Source organism: Crassostrea angulata, chromosome 9 (assembly GCF_025612915.1).
Source record: "Crassostrea angulata isolate pt1a10 chromosome 9, ASM2561291v2, whole genome shotgun sequence".
In the NCBI taxonomy this organism is placed as follows: Eukaryota; Metazoa; Mollusca; class Bivalvia; order Ostreida; family Ostreidae; genus Magallana; species Magallana angulata.
This window is the reverse complement of record NC_069119.1, coordinates 18,281,479-18,302,867: the sequence shown is the minus strand read 5'-3', so window position 1 is coordinate 18,302,867 and position 21,389 is coordinate 18,281,479. Positions and strand designations below refer to the sequence as shown.

The 21,389-nt window shown below is 36.7% G+C and overlaps 1 protein-coding gene across 11 annotated transcripts in view; it reads left to right on the top strand.

Moving 5' to 3' along the window:
• The window catches only part of LOC128162430 (zinc finger CCCH domain-containing protein 10-like), a 58,551-nt gene that overhangs the window by 28,010 nt on the left and 9,152 nt on the right, over positions 1–21,389 (top strand). For 3 of the 11 annotated variants that reach the window (XM_052825635.1, XM_052825638.1, XM_052825637.1), the window contains one exon: positions 11,722–11,882. The exons of 2 other annotated variants lie outside the window; for them this stretch is intronic. The gene's annotated coding sequence lies outside the window, so the exon portion shown is untranslated. Of the gene's footprint in view, positions 1–3,088; positions 3,234–7,739; positions 7,879–8,656; positions 8,840–11,201; positions 11,883–13,702; positions 14,075–14,660; positions 15,116–21,389 lie in introns of those variants that run through there. 6 more of the 11 variants (XM_052825643.1, XM_052825640.1, XM_052825639.1 and 3 more) reach the window with 6 other exon arrangements.

Sequence of the window (21,389 nt, the reverse complement as noted above, 5' to 3'; positions counted from 1 at the left end):
AGATGAAGCTTGAATTTTTCTTGAAAGTCAATATTATGGCCTACAATTTCATGTGTATTAGAAAAGTCAAAGAAACTTTAATTGATTAAAATATATAATTCTGATGCAATGGATCTATCAAGCTTGATATTTTGGATGCTGCCCAACATAACCCTTCTGTGACCAGTATGGCATTTTATACTTTTTGGCTGTTTCCTTATTAACCTGGATGTCAGCCCATTAGTCCGAGTTGTTGACAGTGATTCTTGGTGCTTACCTCTAGGTGTCAGGAAAGGACAGGACCTGTATTTACAAAGTAAACATGACCACACCAATGTCCATCTGACAACACAAGTCACTGTATGTGCCAATCATCCTTTAAAAGTCATTCAAGTGTCCCCAATAACCAAAAAAACCCAAAAGTCCTTCAAGTGTGTCCAGTGACCTGAAAACACTGAAAGTTAGTCCGTAAGTGTGTCAAAGTTCTTACTAAAGAGATCCTTCATGTGTGTCCAATGAATCTTTCTTTTATATGTCATTGTTTCAGGTGGGTTTTTTCCCCAAATGATGCTGTCCAGCAAATAGAACCATTTTAACAAGACCTTGGACTTTGGGTAGTTGTGTCAAACAGCAATGAGACGTAGGCCTGTCTTTTTCACTGCTGTCCTCTCAGATATGGCTCTATGGCTTTAGAGCTAAGACTACGCAATCGGTGCATATTTCGCTTGAAACCACGTCATTTTTAACTTGTTTTGACGCAAGAAATAGATAGCTACGTCCAACCGAAAGTCCAAGGTCTTGTTAAAATGGTTCTAAGAACACCATTAGATTATATCATTAATCTAATAAAGGGTGTTGAACAGTCGTGTATATTAAGTTGTTGGACAAACTTAAAGTCATAAAAGTGTGTTCACGGTAGTCAATTTTTGTCAAACAATATAATGGTTTTTGAATTGTAAATAAAAAGTTAGATAATCAATGTGCCCAATATTTAAAAATTTACGTATTCTGAGAACCGGTACTTGTCAAGATACCAGGATGTCATCTGTGTGTGTTCTCCAGCCTTGAAATTTCATTAAGTTACGAGAGCTTTAAACCTTGATTGTCAGATGATATGTCAAATGTGTCCTGTAATCAATAATGACTTTAGCTGTTTCCAATGTCTTTGAGGTTATAACAACAGAAATTGTCCAGCAACCTAAAAAATCTTATTATGTCAAAGTTGTCAGGTGTGGCCAGCGGCCGAAAGATCAGTTAATGGGCCCAAAAAGTTGGGAAGCATGTCGATCGAGCTTTATTTAACTTCATAATATATTTCTTAAAATTTTCAATTATCCATCAACCTAAAAAGAAAATTTTCCAAGTGTGCCCAACAGCCAAAAAAATCGGTAAATGGGTCCAAAAAATTTGAAGCGAGTCGATCCAACTAAATTTTCACTCTTAATTTTTTTTTTTTACATATATAATTAGTTCTTAGAAATACTATAGCGGCAATATAAGAAGACATGATAGAAGTATGCTTCATTCCTCTGGCAGATTTGATTGATATGTAAAGGCCGGCGGTATCGTGTTTCAAATGATGTTCAATTATGTTTACAAATCGGTACATATGTACAGCAATAGCTGTTCATGGTTTATTGCTGGCGGTTGCCACATTCCTCAATAAAAAAAATAGTTCGTATTAGTTTTGTCAGTTTCGTTTCGAAGATTTCTTTGTACCAGCTAATTTAGTAATTGGAGAAAAGTGGTATTTATTTATTTTTTTTTTTTTCGTTTCCAAGATTTCATGTTTCAAACCGATTTAGTTATAGGGAATTGGGAAGATTTATCTATTTATCATTTATTCCGTCTGGGGATTACTGGAACCATTTTAATTCAGCAAAACCAGCTTGTTACGTCAACCAAAAAACTAAAGCGTTTATTAGACAGTCTGCAAGTGTCGGATATTGGTACAGGAAAAAAAAATAACAAGAAAATAAATCTTTAAAGGTTTCATGGTTTGTAGTCTTCAATATTTCTGTAAAAAAAGCTTAAATTACAAGATTGCATAAGTTGGAAGACAGTAGGAATCTCTATGTAATTCTTGTTTTTGTAGGATTTGACGGTTTTAGAGTATTTAACAACACGCGATTCTGATTTCAACCTTTTTGTAGATCTGTTTTATTAAGTATTTGAAACCTCGTTTTCTTTTCAATTGCTATAAGTTTTTTGGAAAGTTTTTTTGGCGTTGGTTTCACTTTTCAGGAGTGTTGACTTTGGGAGTTTTTTCTCGTGGATAAAGCTATGTGTGTAGAAAAGATTATTCCTACTAGCAAATAAAAGTAGCAGGAGTATAGCGTAAATAAACTCATGTTGGCCCTATACGCCTACCCTATACCTTGGAGTAAACAGAGAAACCAGATTGCAGTCATGCCGTCAGGGAAGGTTTCAGAAAACACCTGGCTCCGATTTTTTGTCAGTTCGTGCAGTTGGGAATAAAAAGAGGGTGTCTTTTTTGCGTCAAATGTATCGTTTAGAAGACAAGAAAACATCTCACACGAAGAGGATTAAACTTCAAAGAAAGTAATATATTAATGTTACCAAAAAAAAGTTAAAAAGGTAGAAGAAGGGCAGTTGGACTATTATAAAACATTTACTATGTTTCTTCTAAGTAGTGCGAAATGTCACTTTTACTTTGGTTTTTCAGAGAAATGCTTTTTGTTCCTGACCAATACCTGTCACTTGCGCGATGTTTGCAAGAAGGGGAATAATAAATTAAAGAAAAATAACCAAAAAAAAAAAACATCAAATGATCCAAAATTGCGTAAAGTTGATATACCTTTGGGGCAGTAGACTTTATTTATGTAACTTTACTACTCAACATCCTTTCTCTTGAATTTTTCAAAAATAAAACAGACGGCAATGGCCGTTGAAGCGCAATTGGTTTTTTCATAAGACCTCTCCAGTACCAATGGAATGGTCTTCCTTAAAGTGATTCTTGACCTTGATTTTATCATATACCTGAAGGCATTCTCGTTGTTATGTCACCAGCGCATGACTTTTTTTTATTTGACACATTCTGTATATTCCTGGCATGCGTGTAATAGCTCGGTAAAATGTGTTGTTAACACACGAGTAAACAATTAAGGGATTTGGGTGTTGTAACCAGTTGAACGGTAAACATGGCACGTGGAACTGATAAAGATTAGATACATGTACCTTAAAGATTCAACAAGATCCCAGAAGAAATTGATTTGATAAAAATGTACATGTAGGTAAGAAATTTATGCTGTTTGGTTCTTAGATGCATTGGTAATTTGTGAACGCTGAAAGCACGTGACGTTCAAAAGATGCTGGCGGCAAAAGGAGGAAAGAATTTTATTGGGTGTGGATTTCAAAAAAAAAGGGAAGGAAGAATTTGTTTACTGCCTCTGTCAGACAGTGATTAAATAGTTGATGGAACTGCTAATTGAGCGTTCATTCTCGCCCAGTTGCTGGATACTGTTGCGCTGTGTACACACGCCTGCAGGAATCCATCCAAGATTGGTCTTTTGGGGTCCCCGATGTCGCGACGAGCGCTCAGCGCCATTAACATAGTGTATGCTTTCAAGCTACCATTATACCGGTCTTCAATCTTTAAACATCGATACTGTTAAGCCCTTTGATAGCCGTTTCCATCGCGTTATTAAAAATGACAAATAAAAGGGGGGAAAAAAGAGAGAGATCTGAAACAGAAAAGAACAGAAGAATCAATATGCGAGAAACCTTGGTGGAATTTCTTATGTCATACCTGTAATTAAGGTAGACTTACCTTTGCTAGATAGGGAATTTCAAAAGCATCATCAAAATGTTTTAAGTGCCTGTCCCCATTTTGTAATTGGTGTGTTTGGTTGTTCGATTGGTGTCATTTGCTTAATAAGGTATTCTCTGGTGTAACGGACTGATGCTGAGTTGGTAAATCAAATGCAAGTTCTGGGAAACTGAAAAGTATGCTTGCGGTGATGGTTTATGAATGATCTGTATTGCTATTTTGAAATAATTACTCTAAATATTTAACAAGTTATGAAAATTTTTAACAAAGAATTAGAAATGGAAGTGGCTGCTACGTTGGATAATTAATGATTCAATAAATTAAAGTTGCAAAATTTTTAATACTCATATATATATAGTGTGTTAATGATCAGTTTGTATGTTTGGTCCATATGATGTATATGCCAAGTATCATACATGTACTTTGTTTTTGAATTGACTATTTTATTAGCTCACCTGAGCTGAAAGCTCAAGTGAGCTATTCTGATCACTTTTTGTCCGTCGTCCGTCCGTCCGTCCGTCCGTCCGTCCGTCTGTCCGTCCGTCTGTCTGTCCGTCTGTAAACTTTTTACATTTTGAACTTCTTCTCTAAAACCGCTTATCCAATTTCAACCAAATTTGGCACAAAGCATCCTTATGGGAGGGCGAATATAAATTGCAGAAATAAAAGTCAGATCTGTATTCAAAGCGGAGAAAACCTTGAAACTGTAAAAAAAGGGGGGTGCATTTTAAAAAATCTTCTTCTCAAGAACTACTGATTCCAATTCAACGTTGTTTAGCATGAATTATCCTTATGGGAAGGAAAATATAAATTGCAAAAATTAAGGTCTAATTATGTTTCAAATCTGAGTTATTACGAAAATAATAATAAAGGAAAGGCGTGTTTCAATCAGTTTAATAGCTTCGGATTCGGCATTCGGTAAAATGGGTAGACAAGACTTGGCCTGGGCAAAACAAAAGATTGGCAGTTATTAATCTGCCAATCTCATTAAAATTTCAGGATATTTGATGGACCAGTATATTTGTATTTGCTGTAAATATTGCTGCAAAATAATGCGTATTTGGAATTGACGATTGCCGATCTGCCCCGGCTTTTATTTTGCCACGGCCCAGGTTTGCGTACCCATTTTACCAAGACTCGTATTCCATACATCTAAAACGAGGTTCTTTGTTTAAAGCAGCCATGACATTATACGAAAAAGGGTCGATCTGACTATGATGAATTTGCTTGTTGTGCAACAGTTCGCGAATGAAGGGAGAGTTTTGAAACATGCAAAATGTATTTGTGCCGATTTTGTGAAGTAAATTGAGGCTAAATATTTCAATGCGTTGACAGTTTTCACACATGACGTTGGTGTTAGCTTGTTCTGATTTTCGTTTCGTTTTCATTATTTATGCTTTGTAACCTGGGAACTATCGTCTGTATTTCGTAATTTTTACGTATCAAATCAAACAGAGACTTCGGTAAATCAAACAGTGAACTGTTTACCTGCGCAAATTAAGCAAAATCTGATGTATCAAAAAAGTACTGAAATACAATTCATTCTATCGGTAATTCGGCATTATATTTTGCGTAATGGTATATTAATGCAATAGGTTTTGTTGAGATGCTCGGCATTTTCTCGAGTTTATTCAGTTTAAATAGAGTTTGATATCGCTGTCGGAAATATGTAGGTATATCCATGTATATATATATGATTCATTTCGAAAAAATAAATTGTTTTCTTTATTTGTTATACATGTAGTGCATGTTGTTTACAATTTCTATTTACTAACCATATTTGAGTGTTAAGCTTCGAATTATAAGCAAGATACAGAGATTTGCTCACAATTCTATGTTTGTACACAGATCTTAAAAACTAAAGATTAAAAAACTAAAAAAAAATTCAATATTTATTAAGAAAATTTTCAAAGTCTCTTCTTCCAGAAACCAACTTTAACAACTTATTGCATTGTAAACTTAACCTTTTTTAGCTCACCTGAGCCAAAGTCTTCTCAAAAACTATTAGGCCAGGAAAGCTCAAATTTGAGTGGAAGCATCCTCAGATAGTGTAGATTCAAGTTTGTTCAAATCATGGTTCCCGGGGGTAGGGTGGGGCCACAATAGGGGGATCATGTTTTACATAAGAATATATAGAGAAAATCTTTAAAAATCTTCTCAAAAACTATTAGGCCAGAAAAGTTCAAATTGAAATGAAAGCATCCTCAGGTAGCGTAGATTCAAGTTTGTTCAAATCATGATCCCCAGGGGTAGGGTGGGGCCACAATTGGGAGATCAAGTTTTACATAGGAATATATTGAGAAAATCTTTTAAAAATCTTCTTCTCAAAAATATTTGGCCAAGAAATCTCAAATTGGCATGTAACCATCCTTAGGAAGTGTAGATTCAAGTTTGTTCAAATCATGGTCCCTGGGGGTAGGGCGGGGTCACAATGGGGGATGAATTTTTATAGATAGAGAAAATCTTTAAAAGTCTTCTTCTCAAAATTATTAGGCCAGGAAAGCCCAAATTTGAGTGGAAGCATCCCCAGATCGTATAGATTCAAGTTTGTTTAAATAATAGTCCAGGGGTAGGGTGAGGCCACAATGGGGGATGAATTTTTACTTAGGAATATATAGAGAAAATCTTTAAAAATCTTCTTTTTAAAGAATTTTTGGCCAGAAAGGGTTTAAACTTGTGTAGAGGCATCCTCGGGTAGTGTAAATTCAAGTTTGCAAAATCACAGTCCCTAGTGGTAGGGCGGGACCGTGATGGCGGTTTGAATTTTTACATAGGAATATGAAGAGAAAATCTTTAAAACTATTCTGGGAAAGTGTTCGGTTCAAAACTCAGTACTTAGTGTGAAAGCAAAGGTTATGCAGATTTAAGTCTGATGAAACCATGATTCCCTAGAGAAAAATGGGGCCATGAAATGGGGGGAGGGGGGGGGGTATATAGGAATAGAGACAAATCTTCTTACAGGTACAACAACAAAAGGGGCTTGGTATTTACCAAAAAATAAGAGGTTGATAAAAATTGGCAGATTTTCAATTTTTTTAGCAAGATCTACTGTACTCAGTTGTCAAGATATTTTGATACTGTAATGCTAATTTGATCAGAATTAAGGCAATTGTTGCTCAGGTGAGCGATGTGGCCCCTGGGCCTCTTGTTTTAATGAATAGAATAGTTTTAAAAGAGAAAAGGTCCCTTTAAAATAGCATTTTATTATTAATGAAGTTCACAACAAAAGACATTGTAAGACATGCTTATTCCACTTTCATTTTTGTCAAAGTTCCATAATTTAGATAGCAACATGCGATTTTCGGATTATGTGCGTGTCATTTTAAAATAACATCGAAAAAATATGTATGAATATTTTACAATTTAAGCTATAAAGGAGAAAAATTCTGTAAATAATTGATGCAAAGTTTCAAGAACTCCGTCATTTTTTTCAATTCTATTGATTTGTGAGGGGTTCTAATTAGGTAAATATGTTTTTGTTACGAAACATAAACCTATACATTATCCTCAGATGACTTTCCTAGAGTTCCTTGTCAAACAGAGGTACATGTATACTCAGTAAGGAAGGTTATTTTTGCAATCAATATCCTTTTACGGCCACCGTTGGAATGGCTACTTTGACAGGCGACGATTGTCATCATTCTCTTAACTTACCTATAATTAACAGGTAAACCGGACCGCCATTGCGGCCTCTCGCGGGCAGGTATGGCATCGGGTTCGGTCCGCCACCATTACCTCCCCTGAACGGTAAAAACGATTCCTCGTTCATGGTACTGCCTCTCTTGTTGTCAAGATACATTCCTTGGTCGACGATTGATGGGCAATGCCGGCCACGTCTCTCTCTCCCCCTCTCTCTTTATGAGCGTGTCATCTATATTTGTACGCCGAATCAGGTGGAACCACTGATGCGGTGGGGTGTTTAGGGGGCAGGCTGTATACATCACCATCCCTCGTCGCTGCCCAGCGAGGTGTCACCTGATTCGTCTGCAAAACTTGATAGATATTGAGATGTTTGTAGTGTGTGTCCTTTATAAGATGTTACGCTCAATCATCACAGGTTCCTGGTGACACGTCTATTGCTGCTTTCGATTGATCGTCCATTGGTATAGGTAGGCAGAGGTAATTAAGGTACATGCACAGGTACAATCAGTCACAGGTGATTGATTTTGACCAGGAGAAATTGACAGCTGTTTATTTTTGTAGTTACATGTATACCTGTGTTTTGTCTTCTCGTTACTGTAATGATCAGTTTTACGACCGACGATTAGAAAGCTTTGATTCGTTTTTACGATCGAGAAAATACCTTTAAACTGTTTAACTTCTAAAGACTTGCAGAGGTAAGACTTGCTGTAACCTGGCTTCAGACCCAATCTAATTATAATGGTTATCTGAAAATGTAAATTTTGATTTCTTGATTTTTGGTTCCGTTTATCAATTGCAACAAAAGCATAGGGTACCCGCTGTGAATAATTTTAAATTCAGATTTTAATCTTTAGTTCAACTTTCTCTTAAAGCAGCTTGGATAAGTAAATTGTATGTCTAAACCATGTGCGTGTGAAATTCTATGAAACTGAATCGTTACGCGGTGTTTTAAATTAAAAAAAAATATTTAAGATGTATGTTTTCAATCGATTGTGACGTCATCTTTTAAGAATTGATTATACACCTTAAAGTCCACGGCGGAATTTTAATGGTGATTCATGATTACGAAAAAATAAACATATCATTTTGCACTTACTCAAAAACGACGTTTTTTTTTCAACCGAAAGAAAAAACATATATCCACGTAATTTGCATATTTTGTAAACTAGAAAAAAATATATTCGGAAGAAGAAGCCCGATCTATTATTCATGGTACTTGAATTTCTTATCTGTAAAGAAAGGAGGCATAGGACCAGAGAGTTGATCGGAGCCCCGGATGGTGTTCAGCTAAGCTTGAAATTGATATTGGACGACAGGCGACTGAAATCTGTATTTTATCATTTATGAGGACTGAGATTTTTTACTCCTTGTGTATTTTTTTTTACTGTTTACTTTCCTTCGATTATCAGGAGATTTAAGCTTTCATCAGTAAGTGCTTCTTGTCTTGAATTTCATAGTTAATCTATATAAGTGTGATGAATAATTCTAATCAAAGTAGCTTTTATATTGTTAATCTTTTTTTTTTTTGATGAATAATTCTATAGTAGTAATGAAGATGATAATGATCTGGCAGGATTTTAAAAAAATATATAATATATGTTTACCCTTTTTTTCGGCAACAACATAACGTGGAAGATCCTTATAATAATTCATGCACTTTTTGATTTTCTGAAACCTTGTATGATCCTTCTTCCATAATATACGTACTTTTATTGTTCTGAAATATCTTTTAAGAATTTATTTTTTTTTTCTCTTGAATTTTTCATTGTCAGTTTAAAACGGGATCTTACTCATTAAATTGGAACGTAATAAAATGAAATCAAATTCCTTTTAACATAATTATGCCGTTTCATAAAATAACAAAAATTCGGAAATTATTTTTGAAGCGTAGATACTTCTGATCTCATTTCCGCAGTAGACGGGTATTAAAGTTTTATCAACCATTTTGATGCAAGATAAAATCATTCGCACGGAAAAATCGTACCGAATCCCCCTCCTTTGCTGCCTTTTATCACATTATATTCATCATTTGATAGTTTTGGGGGTATATTCACCCCATTAAACGCGAAGTCGAGAAGCAGTGGGGAATCTTGTCTCTCAAGCAGTGTCTGTGTAATCTTACTCAAAAATCTCCTTGCTTTTTTAAAGGAGAAAATAACCCAATGCAAATTAAGTGTTAAGGCATTAATCGAATCTCATAAGGGGCCCATTGGTATAGAAGTGTAAATTATATATTCTTTACACTCTTTAATGGCTTTGTTGAAACGCTTTATAGAGTAGGAGTAACCCAGCCATGAGATCCGAGTTTATTATATGTTTGATTTCGTCAGACGATGACAGGTTTTATATAAACGTTTTGGTGACTTTGAAGTGTTAATGTTCCCTTAAAACTTGTGCATTTATATCAATTCAATGGCGGCGTGTCAGGAATGATCACAGTGATTCTCAAGTTGAGCCCTGTGGCTGCGTGGCGTTTTCATCTATATTTGCTTGGTTGTTTAATCCCAGTTTTATTGATGAGTGATTAATAATGAGTGTTCCGTATTGATTGTTTATCGTACCAATCATTTTCACCCCCCAAAAAACCCCGTAATTTTTTAGTTTTACATTAAAATTATATTTAATTTGTATAGAAAAACATTTTTTCATAATGAAATTTGATATAATAGTAATTATTCAGGCTTTTAGTTTTTGTAGAAAAAAACAAAAACGAATATTTTTCTTTCTTATAATATACGAAGAAGGGATATGAGTGAAATGATAGCATGAAAATGCATTTAAAGTAATATAATTAAATCTGACATGCATCGTGACGAAATGAACAAAATATCTCGCTAAAGCTGTCACGCTGGCATGGCAGGTCCCTCTCTCATTTTTTTTTTTTTTTTTGGTTTTTGGTTTTTGGTCATGTTGCGCTGCCATGGAACTTCAACATTTGTTGGTGTAAGCGGAGAGTCGAAAAGTCGGTATGGCATTCCACAGATAAAACAGAAAAGAATTTAGTTGTTATAATTAGAGTAAACAGAAGTGTTACAAATGGCAGGCGTGCTCAGAGGTAGATAAAAAGGATAAATATTGAAGAGTTCTGCCGTATCAAGTGGCAGCAGACGAGGCTTCAGTGAAGGGCAGCGATTTGGGGGGCTCCTCCTCTGGGACTTGGAGAAAAATGGCTCCAGCGTTCTGTGATTCTGTGAATGGACTTTTGTTGTCTGTACAACATTGTTGTCTGTTGTATGCTAAGACGTGTTTGACAACATCAAATTGAAAAAAGTCTCTCTCTCTCTCTCTCTCTCTCTCTCTCTCTCTCTCTCTCTCTCTCTCTCTCTCTCTCTCTCTCTCTCTCTGTGTGTGTGTATTCAATTCAAATAAAGATGCAACGCAGAAAAAACTTGCTGCAATTTGAAGAAGTTAAAACAATCAATTTTACCCTGCTTATAAAACTTTGTACATGTATGTGTATCATCTAATACAATTCAGAGTGAATTTACGGAGAGTTAATACAACTTTATTAATACAGTAAAAAGCTTCGTTTAAATACGTTTGTCCTTGTTACGTACATGTAGTATATAAATGACGTAGAAGAGAAAGGAGATTGAAATATATAAAGTAGTTAACAAATGCCCTTGATTTGTGACATACATGTAGGAGGGATGTGGATGTATAGTAAATCTAGTTGTTATTACAAAATACGGGGGGGGGGTCATTTGGGGAAAAAAATATTTCTGTTGCAAAGATCATAGTCAGACACGTCGAGCGTGGCATTGGTAATGGTCGGCAGATGTATGCTGACAAAAAGCCAGTTAATTGTACCTTGTGTCAAGGAGAACTTTATAATTTCTAAGCAAAGAAAGAAACACGGCATAAAACCTCAAAGGAGTACGCCAAAGGAAATTGTCTAATGGTGGCGTCTTGTTGTGTCGAGTCACTTCGGATAAAAAGAGTTAAAACACGTATTTGATGAATAACCACACAGTTGTAGTCTGAGTCTCTGTAGCAGTCAGTTGATCACTGGCAAAGCGTACTGTGTAATAGTCTGAGCTGGTATAGGTCGTTCGTCGGCATAGCAGAGTCAGTTCAGATTAAAGGTATAGGGCGGCTATGACTAGCGAGCAGGTATCGATCGTTGTGTGATAATGGGCTGTAATGACTCGTGCATTGTGTAGTGTATACACCTGACAGTATCGGTCTCTCTGTGTGTGTGCGTCTTCGGTGACCGGCACGGCATAGACACGGGAGCGTGGCTCTTGGAAAAATCTCCCCTCCCCCTTCTTCCCCAAAACAATGACCCAAGATCGTTTGTGTCTTTGTAGAAAGAGAAGCTAGCGTCATTCCACGGACGATGTTCTACCTTTGTTCGTTGGGACTGTTGTTGTCGGTGCAAGGCCAGTGAGGAAATTCTTAAACAGAGTTGGGATATGTTGATCGATTGTTGATGTGATCATTGGCTTACAAACAAGGACTTAATACACAGGTAAGAGGAAATTCGAGCTAAGGATAAACAATTGATTCTTCTTCGGTCAGAAACTAAGCCTTGGCAAAACTACATAGGACTTCAAATGGATTTCTCTTTGCTTTAACGATTTTAATTTTTTTAATGAAGATATCTAAAGATATCTAAAGGCTGATCTTGTCCTTGTTTATTTTAAATATCAATTTCTTAACTTCGTTTTTATCTGTATGTTTACATACCAGATTGCGTGTCTACATGTAGCTGCGACTTATGCGCTCTTTCAGCTTTACATTCCACATGTACTGTGCATGTATCGCGGCTTACATGTACATCTATAGGGTAGGTCCTAGCTAGCCCCCCCCCCCCCCCCAATGAATTTTTCCACTATTCTGGTCGGCGCCTCGTCCACTGGACAGCCACGAATCTTTATCATTGTGTGTCACCACTCATGGAGGAAAAGTTTACACAGACGATAACTTTATTGGACTGATATTGTCGCTCCTTTACGAAGAAGCTCGTCCTTATTTTACGTGAGACAAAGCGTTCCGCATGAGTTGCTTGACGATACATTGTTACAGTGCACCATGTAAAGGGGTCAACAGAAAGGTTAATCATCATTTAAATGATTGATTCATTAAGATTTCTTCCCACTGTATACTGTATAGAAAGTACATTCAAACTTATGTCATTATGTAGCCACTATCAGCTATATACGGATGTATTTCGTCTGGGATATTATGAAGAAATCTTCAATTTTCATTTTTAAACTGATTCATTGTTTGTATCATGGTGGGTTCGAGGAAAGATTTTATTTCAATGGGAATGACGATCTTACGTAATGAACATCGCTGCCATTTGTATAATTTTTTTTTTTTTCAAATTTAGTTTCGACATTGTAAACGAAACGCTGGTCTAATTTGTTCCGTGTTTCACTGTGGTTAGAGAGAGCTATCGGGAAATAATTCCCAGGGTTGTTGTCCAACTTAAAGGCTTTTAGAAATGCGTGGAAAACCTTGTGAGTATACGGACTTAAGATGGTCTCCTTGAATGGGTGTCATTTCTTTGTGGGAATTCATCATCTCAAGTATCTTTTATCTATTTGGTCCCTTGAGATTTGACACCGGGGCGAATTAATTATACTGTCATTGACGGTAGCGATTTGTCGTAGCATAAATTGATTTTCTTTCTCTCTTTTTTTTTCAGACTATAAATCAATCATTGAATATATACGTTGTGTATATATAAACTACATGCATGGTTTTTTTTTCAATACAGAACAGTGTGCGGTTTGAAGGGGGTTGGGGGTATACTTTTAAATGTTGGTTTTGTTTGAAGTTTCTATTCTAATCTGCCATGAGAAACAGTTGCAGGGTTTTTAAAATGTGTAATCTTCTTTCTTTGTAAACGTAAACCTTGGACAAACTTTTAAATGAGATTTTCAATTTTAAGCAGTCACAAAAGGTGTAATTTTGCCCCCTTAATCGAGCTGGCTCTAATTATAATTTCGAAAAATACGTATTGTGGTTATACAGACATTGACACGTATAGCGTCGGCCATGAATTTGGTTGTGTGGTAAATCAAGTCGTCTCTTATGTATCTTTTACTCTGCATGCAACGACTGGGCCAAGACAGGAATGTTTCTTTTTCTAGTATAGATAAACATGTACAGGTAAAATCTCTTGCTGGGGCCGCATAAATATTCCACGCCTGTCATCAGGTCCTGCAGTTTATAAGGTCACAAGGGTCGCATATATCAACTGTCTGCTTCTTGAAACAAACCCTTGAAAAGCCATTACCAGTAAGACCAACAACTTAAAAAAAAAGCAACTTCGCGGTTCTGCGACTTACTAATAAACCACTTTGTCTAGCATATGACCTAAAATAGTGTTTTTTATACTATAGAGGAAGGAAAAAAGAAATGAACATTATTGCCGGTAATGCGTAAACCAAGTGAACGTTTTCACGTAAATCTGCGTAGTTGACAGTTTTGGGCTGTGACACGAGAGACTTTTTGTTGTGTGTGTTTCTCTCGAGAGAAGAACGACAAGTGTGCGATTCCTTTTGTGCAAATGGAACTTATAGTATGTTGTCACCATTGTTTCTCTCCGGACGTTGACCCGGAGAATGGCCGGGATTGCTTCGACTTTTATTTTCGTTCGATGGTGTGGAGAATGTGCGTCAAGGAGTCTTGGGAGCGCTGATTACAATCAAGGTAATAATGAAATCAAGAATGAATAGATGTCATAGGTATTGTGTCCTACGACTTGTTTTGAATGGGTATCCCCGATCGTTGGTCAATACGCTGTCCTGATTAATAGCATTGCAGAGTTGATCACAGAGTGGCTGTAATAATCAAGCTGACGTGGTCAGTCAAGTAGTTTCACATGGCGAAATGATGTCACAGATCTATATCCTCCTTCTCTCACTCCCTTCTCTCCCCATCCTTCTCTCATGAGCAAGCATTATATACACTAAGCATTATATTCACTAATATATCATTTTTCTCTTTTGATGAATCAGTAATTATAAACGTTACTCTCTCTCTCTCTCTCTCTCTCTCTCTCTCTCTCTCTCTCTCTCTCTCTCTCTCTCTCTCTCTCTCAAAAATACTACATGTATACATTTTTTGAAGTAGAGACTAAAGAATAAAACCCAGCTTTCTAAAAGGGCCTACTGATGTCACAACCCTCTCCATCTTAATATTCGTTGTGACATGCTGCAATTTGTTGTCTGTAGTCAAGAAGCCAATACACACACAAGTCGCTCCATGCAGCCTTAAAATCTTGTACCAAGTTCAATTATAGAGATTTGTCTTATCCAAAGAGGGGGGCACCAGACAATACCGTTACAACACTTCTAGTATAATGTAGAGGGTTTACACGGCCGCCTATTTCCTTTCACTAAGTACTAGCGTAGGGTAGCCCGTAAATAATCAAAGCCTGTCATTCCATCTACAAGTGGACGTGAAGCCTCTAAATATTTACTCTTCTTTGTTTATTGATAAGCTTTGAGGCCCCATGCATTTCTAGTCAAGGATTTTTTAAACACTCCTCCGCCCATTTGGGACAAGAAGGTCAAGAGAAAAGGTGTATTGTCCCTAAGACTTTGGTGTTAATATAAAATGGCGGCTGGAGACACTTCTTTTCCTTTTTTTTTATTAACACGGTGAAAAAAAGCCTTCGAGGTCGCGGGATATACAATACACGGATTTAAATAACTTATAGTTGGATGGACGGGGAAATTGGATTATAAGGTACGTGAAAAGAAAAGGGGTTATTTCGTCAATTAGAGCGTTATTTTTCACCTGGTGCTTGATTCAACAGTAGCCGGCTTGAATTACTTGACAAATTAAGAAAGTCGATGATCCCTTCAAATTCTTCCGTAAGGAACAAAATTACACCGCATAATTTCCCTCTTGTTTGTCATACAAAATTATCAGAGGGAAGAAAAGTATGTAAGAGGTTAAGGAAACTTCCCTATTGAAAAAATTTATAATGTAAATTATCTTTTATTCTAGATCTTCTATATGCAACGATCGCGTTCCAGAATTTATTAAGAGTTAACGCGCGGTGTCCTTGCTATTGTATATTTTATTGCAGAATTGTTAAACTGTAAAATTTGGTCTATTGAAAAATCAATTAGGAGAGGTAATAATTGTTGAAAGATAACAAAACAATTCCTTTAAATAAGAGGTATAGTCGTTTTTATCCCGCGCTGGATTTATTGGGCATGAAACATAGTTATCCAATAGTGAATTGGCCATTGATTTTCCTTCCCTTGCTGCTGCCTTCGTTCCACGAGTCCTCCACTTCCACCGTGTTATACACTCAAAACTGATTTATGCTAGAATAGTGAAGAAGATTATTATGCTAGTTTGTGCAAAGATTTTTTTTAAAAGTAAAAAATCACACGAAAGCTTTAACCTTCATTTCTCTGAGAGAGAGAGAGAGAGAGAGAGAGAGAGAGAGAGAGAGAGAGAGAGAGAGAGAGAGAGAGAGAGAGAGATGCTGTGTTGGAATAGTAAAGGAGAATATTATGCTAGTTTGCGCAAAGATTTAAAATCGCACGAAAGCGTTAATTTGGCCTTTATTTTTTTTAGAGAGAGAGAGAGAGAGCTGCTGTGTTGGAATAGTGAAGAAGATTAAAATGCTAGTTTTTGCAAAGATGTTTTTAAGTTAAACATCGCACGAAAGCTTGAACTTTTTTTAAGAGGGGGGGGGGGGGGTTTGCTCTTTTCCAACTCGGATGTGTTAGCTAAGTACATCTTGATTAATTAGTTGTTGGTGCTCATCTTGGTGTAGAACAGTTCTTTATCTAAGACACTGTCTTGGTATTAAAGTGCAAGATCAGATTGGGTCGATATCAGATGCCCCTAATCCTCAAAAGGTCAGAGTTCTGAATATAAATCTTGTATCAATAATAAAATATGCACCGGTTTTGCTTCTCGGTAGATGTCGGTCCTGTGACGTCTGACGTGTTGCTAAAGAATGAACAAACGTTTTTATTAATTAAGGGTAGTCTTTGATTAATGAATTCCAAAGTTTGCAAAATAATTTGGTCATCATGCGAGAGGTACAGAGAACCGTACTGTATGCATGCATGTTAGGAGAGAGAGAGAGAGAGAGAGAGAGAGAGAGAGAGAACGAACTCTTATCTTCTGTTCTAATTGATCTTTCTTTAAGGAATGTTTTCCCGTGGCTTTAGACTTGGGTGGGTTCTCTTCGACATCTTTTTCTGTGTTATTTGATTCAACATAGATTTCCGTCGAGGAAAAATATCAACATTCTGTCGTTTCTGAGAAATTCGTCAGAGAGACACGAATGCTGCATGTCGACAGCGCGTCCAGCGAGGAACATTTACAGGGAAACGGGACAATTCTGTAACCTCCATGTTTACTTCTCATCGCAATGAAATTTTGACCAAAAGCTTCGTATTTGCTTAATTGAGGTTTGCTTATAAATCCCCGGCTGCTGCCTCCTTATATATGTGGAGAGAGAGAGAGAGAGAGAGAGAGAGAGAGAGAGAGAGAGAGAGAGAGAGGTTGTAAAATAGCAGATTGCTTACAATTTCACGTCTGCTGTCTTTTTTTTACACGAAAACGACAGGAGATCATTCCATCTAATTGCAAAATTGAAAGGGTCTTTTTTGCCAAATCTTAATGCACCTTTGGCAGAAGATCTTGCGTTGCATCATTTAGAATTCGGAAGACTGGAGGTTTGAATTTGGCAGATTTCAGAGTTAAGTAAAGAGAGGGCTTTTTGGAAAACGTTGATAACTGGGGATTTTTACGACCCATCTTGTGGTGTTTTTTTATGGAAAGGGATAATGGAAAGGATGAATATTGGATTTAACCTGGCGATTGATTTCACACCGTTCGGCAGATATCTATAAAGTGTATATTGCGCGGGAATGATTTCCTCCCAGTGACAGGGGTCTGCTGAAATAAAGATGTTATCGCGATATTATAGGAAGCATTTAAAAGAGTCGATATGGTTACCAAATCTAGATACTAAAGTATAAGCTTCATCCTGCATGTTGAACGGTTTTCTTTAGTTTAACGTATTTCGGCGTAATAAGGCTGACGGTGATTCGTTTAGATATATGACATACAGCCGCTCACATGACGGCTAACTGTTTGAAAATGAGGTAAAATGTTTATATAATTGTAGCGAAACTCGTATATCTTGTCAGATGTGTGAACGGATCCCGTAAATAGCCTCCGTATGTAAAATAAATATTGCCCAGAAAAGACAGTGATTTTTCTAGATAAGTTCGCACGTGCATGCATGTTTAGACGTATTTTACTGCTTTCAAGAAAGTTTTTTTTTCTTTATCTTTATGTAACAAAAGCAAATTTTAGACTGACATGTACAAAGAGTTGTTATTTTTTTTTAACCAAAATTCAAAATGCGAGTGATTTCTTTTTAATGACCATTTTTTCGAAATAAATATTAACAGTGTCATAAGCAGTAATAGTGGTGTATATTAACATACAAATGCAAAGAAAGTGAATACTTTTTTTTACAACTGTCTAGCCAATATTCCCCCTGTTAATAATGGCGGAGTCTGCTACTTGGGTTGATAATCACAATCTTTGACACAAACCTTCTGAATCATAAAGGGTATACACTTCTGTATTGCCAATTACCAATTTACTCACCGCCATATCTTAATTTTCTTTGATATGAAAACCGATATTAAGACACTGTTGTGTATATATTTTCATGCTTGGGTCACAAGTGCGCGAGGTTAGTTTACATAACATCAGTTCTATATTGAACCTGGCACAGCATCCAATCTCAACCCATGTGTTTTTGGATTGCAACCCCTCTAATATATTAATTGTTGGGTTATTTCATGAATACCAGTAATTTTTGAAGTCACATTTTAACCCCTGTAGTCCAAAAATAAAAAAAAAATTTTAAAAAAAAAGCAACCCCCCCCCCAAAAAAAAATGATGGTCGCGAGTTCAGGAAATGCGAGCAGAAACAGTTTTGTTCCTACTGTTTTTATACTTTGTGACAGATATTATACACTTAGTGACAGATATTGGGGTGAGCTCTTGGTTTATGTACGTATTGTGTATATATACTGAGGGAATGTACCAGATCGTTTTGTTCCTATTACATGTATTGATATACTTAGTGACAGATATTGGGGTGAGTGCTTGGTCTGTATACGTATTGTGTGTACTGAGAGAGTATACAAGGGCTGACAGGTGAGCAGTGTATCTAGGAAGTCGGAGAAGTGTTGTTACTCATCATTAGAGCATCATTGGGCGAGTTAGATGCAGATCGCGGTTAATGAGGGGGAAACCGTCGGCTCAGATTTATTATAGGATCACGAAAGGAGGAACTAGTACTGTATGTATATTATCGGGATCTGGGAAATTTTTTTTTGACCGTTTTGCCTTTGGTTTGGTAAGCTTTGGTAAGCTTGTCTAAGCATGTGAAGCATCAATAATGCATTTTATCTTTCTTGTTTTTGTAATACGCTAATATCGGTGAGATTAGGCCGATGTCACGTGATTTTGGATGTCCTCTTTGCCCCCTCGGTTTCTTGTGAAGTCCGTCTTTGGTTTCATGGAGGTGGTTAAAGATTCTTGAAATAGTTCAATGTTTATATTGATAATGAAAAAATCTCTTAAATACTCAACAGCAAAAACATAGGAAGAATTCCATCCCCCACGTAAGCGCTTGCTTCGCTGTATTTTTCACGCCGAAGACACAACTAATTTCATTCCCAGCGCTATGAGTGTAAACATCTGCTCCTGAAAGTGTAAAATAATCTATCTCTAAAAGCCTCCTGAGTTTAATCACTATTGACGTTCAAAACATAATTAATATTATAACAAAGAACCTGGTATCTCTTCTAATGCCTCTCCGTGTGTTTCTCTCGAAAAAAAAAAAAACCACCCCACCATGCACCACTACTCGGCACTGGAAGCGAAGCACCGTATCGAGAGACAAAAAAAATGCCTCTCTTGTTTTCTAAGACTTCCCCCCTCTGACTCCTGGGTGATTAGAGGAAAACTCAAAACAAAAGGGAAAAAGAAGGCCCCTGTCATAATCGTTGTGTGTTGTGGTAAAGTCATCAGGGGGGTATAGAGAAATTCGTTCATTACTGCCGCCAGGTTCATCTTGGCAGGTTAGGTTCTACTAAGAATCAAGGAGTTTGGATCTTTTGTTGTTCTATAAAGTCAGATTCTGGAAGAGGAAGAAGAAAGCAGCAACGCGGTGGTAGAAGCGTTTAATACAACGTTGTGCATACTAGTAATCGTTGTGAAGAGAATATTGATACAGCGTTGCTCGTTATTATAAATTGTATTAATATTAGCGGCTTTGTTTTTTGCGACTCATTAAGGAGGGACTTTTGTCTGCTGACGAGAGCCCGGATATAATCTGAGGCTCTTGGTAAAACTGGGGAAAAGATAACACTAGCCCGGTCCCTGCATTACTTCGAGTCTTTCAATTTGGAATCTCATTTTGTTTTATCACGTGTGTTGACATTTCCATTGGCCGAGCGCATGTAAATTGGTGATTGTGAAACCAATTAATGTATTGGAATTCTTTGATATCTGATTGATCGTATCTTAATGTTGTCGGTATTCCTCTGTCGGATGCGAAGAGATTGCACGGGCCCTGAATGGAGAATCCATACGCTGTAGTCTTTATTGCGTCTTTTCCCCCCTTTAATCTGCGCTTCAATTTGCCTATCTGGACTGCAATATTCTTAATTAAAAACCTGAGGATAACGATGTATTTTATCTTGAAAGGTAATGCATGAATTTGGAAATTGTGTGTTTTGCATTTGAGATGTTGTTCTTGACAAAATGACCTATTGCATAATAGAAATGGTATAATCTATGATTGGCTAAGAAAACAGTGTAATTGCAGTTGTTGAAAATACTACTAGAGCAAGGCGCATAACTCTTTAATTTGCGTGGATATCTTAAACTTTAGAGAAAAGTTACTTCCTTTTCTAAAATGTATCGAAATGAGCAAAGGTATTTTGGAAAAGAAAAAAGTCTTTCACCGGGAGCTTTACAGAAAAAGGTTCGTTTATTTTAAACAAAAACATTTCAACGCGAAAAGTATGATTCAACGAGAGATTAGAAAAAAAACTCGGACCAAACGGAAAAGAAACAAAGAAACCAACTATAGACTGCAAAAAAAGAAGTCACATGTAGTTAGTGCATTGAAAGAGAAAGTTAAAACCAATTGTCAAGACCCTCTTAGTCGCAGGAAACGTTGACAAATCTATCGCAGCCTACTTGCTTGACAGATGGTAATGGATAATCTTGAAAGTCCCCCAAACGGCCAATTCACTTCGGCAAACACTCATCAATTATGTCGCGGTAATTGTACAGGGCTAATGAGAGAGCCCCATTGGTATCAAGCTTTCATTTTATTTTATTTTTTTTTCCTTTTTAAAACGGATTGAACGATTTTAGGGTAGGTTTTCATTTTGCAGTTTTTGTTTAGGGGAGTTTGGTGCTTTTGACTTGGACTGGTTTCGGATGTCTCTCGTTACAGTTTCAATGTCGATCTGTTCTACTAGAATTTGTCGTTCAAGGATAAAGATAAAATGAGTCTTGTTTAGTTATCATTTTAACTTAAGGTAGAATCTAGAATGGATTTTAGCCATATATTTTTTGGAGTGACTCAAAACTTGGCCAGAATCTTGATAACTGTTTACCAATTTTCGATTTTTCTTAACTTTGGGCAGGGTGGACTTCATAATCATATTGTGGCCAATGGACACAAAACGTGTGTTCTAAGGTAATTAAATTCCTCATGTTAAGAGACCTGGATGATTGTGGCCATTTTTAGACTTTATTAATCTCCTTGAGAAGAAGAGCGCAAGCCCCCTTAATATTCTCTCGTCTGTTTCAAGCAGCCTGTAATAATTGGACCTCTCCCTGAAATTTAGTGTTGGAGCCTCCTCCTTTCTGTCTGTTACTTTTTTGTACAGGAAAAATGGTGCGTTTATTGTTACACGATGCAGTCAAGGTTTTCCTCTTTGGT